Source organism: Austrofundulus limnaeus, unplaced genomic scaffold (genome assembly GCF_001266775.1).
Source record: "Austrofundulus limnaeus strain Quisiro unplaced genomic scaffold, Austrofundulus_limnaeus-1.0 Scaffold662, whole genome shotgun sequence".
Taxonomy (NCBI): Eukaryota; Metazoa; Chordata; class Actinopteri; order Cyprinodontiformes; family Rivulidae; genus Austrofundulus; species Austrofundulus limnaeus.
The window spans coordinates 206,167-207,952 of record NW_013953064.1 but is presented as its reverse complement, the minus strand read 5'-3'; positions in this window follow the sequence as shown (position 1 = coordinate 207,952).

The following is a 1,786-nucleotide window of genomic DNA, read 5'->3' as shown; positions in this document are numbered from 1 at the left end:
TTTCATGTCATTAGCACCTCTAGTAATATATTTACTGAGAAAAATGGTGATGTGTTCAATACTTATTTTACCCGCTGTACATACATGCCTACATTCATAAATATTGTCAGTATATACACACAGACATATAGACACACTCCGTGACCAGTCAGAACCCCACTAGATCAGAACACCTGTTTGTGAGCAGTTTTGAACATGCGTGTATATACAAGATTTCTCCAATGGAATATTTAATAGTGACTGTGGAGGACCGAAGACCCAACCCCCAAGACACGTGGCAGACGAGCAGCTTCTACTGTAATCCTGACATCTCTCCTGCAGGCGGGGGTGGGTGGGGACACATGGAACGGACTCTCAGGTTCAGCCTGGTTTCTACTTTCAACAAGACAGTGGATCTTCTGACGTCACGTCAGGAGGGAGAACTCCTCCTGTTTCCTCCGTCTGTCCCCACGCTGTGCAGAGGACCGCCAGGTTCAGGGAGCTGAGAGGACCACCAGGGTCATGGGTCAGAGAGGACCACCAGGGTCAGGGAGCAGAGGATCATCTGCTTTGTCTGCTTCTTAGCTTGAGAWGGAAAGAAGACGAGGACATTGGTGAACATTGGAGGATGTTGGAGGACAGTGGTGGACATTGGAGGACGTTGGAGGATCTTGGAGGACATTGCAGGACGTTGGAGGACATTGGTGGAAATTGGAGGGCATTGGTGAACGTTGGAGGATGTTGGAGGACGTTGGAGGACATTGGTGGACATTGAAGGATGTTGGAGGATATTGATGGACATTGGAGGACACTGGAGGACATTGGTGAATGTTGGTGGACATTGGAGGATGTTGGAGGACGTTGGAGGATATTGGTGGACACTGGAGGACATTGGTGAACAATGGAGGACATTGGAGGACATTGGTGAACGTTAGAGAATCTTGGAGGACATTGGAAGATGTTGGTGAACGTTAGAGGATCTTGGAGGACATTGGAGAACGTTGGTGGACAGTGGAGGACATTGGTGGACAATGGAGGACATTGGAGGATGTTGGTGAACGTAAGAGAATCTTGGAGGACAGTGGAGAACATTGGTGGACATTGGAGGACGTTGGAGGACATTGGTGAATGTTGGAGAATGTTGGAGGGTGTTGGAGGACGTTGGTGGACATTCACCTGCTCATTAGGACCATTCAAGCTCCTTGAAGCGCCCATCATCCTATTTTAACTACTACTTTCTAGGAGTGGACCATTTTCTGACAGGAAGGAGAAGAACCAATCAGACACGCCCACAAAGTTCTGACCAATCAGACGCTGCATTGCTGTAGACGAGGAGTCAGCGGGGGACAGGAGACAGAAGACTGTAAACCAGACAGAAGAATCAGTTTTCAGGGTCCAGCTCCATTTTATTTTGTTTCTAAAGGTGTTAAAATCTCAAGAAACCTCAAGAAAAATAACTTTTTTTTCTTTTTACACTTTCACAAAAAATGTTCCTGTGAGCTTTGGCTTCTCAGCGTCAAAATAAATAAAATAAAGTTGGAAATCTGAAATAATCCATCTTTTCAGTCGTTCAAATCTTTCTTTTTAAATCAAGTTTTAAAAATATAAAGGTCTATAATTTACATTAACTATTTATTTATTTATTTAACTTATTTTTTAAATTAAAGCAGCTGAAACACCAGAGGCACTAAATAAACTGAATAAATGAACGACAAGTTTTTTTTTACTGCTAAAGGATAAACAACGATCTAAAATCAACATGTAAATGTAGGGTAATTTAAATGTTTAGAATTCTGAACTAGATAAT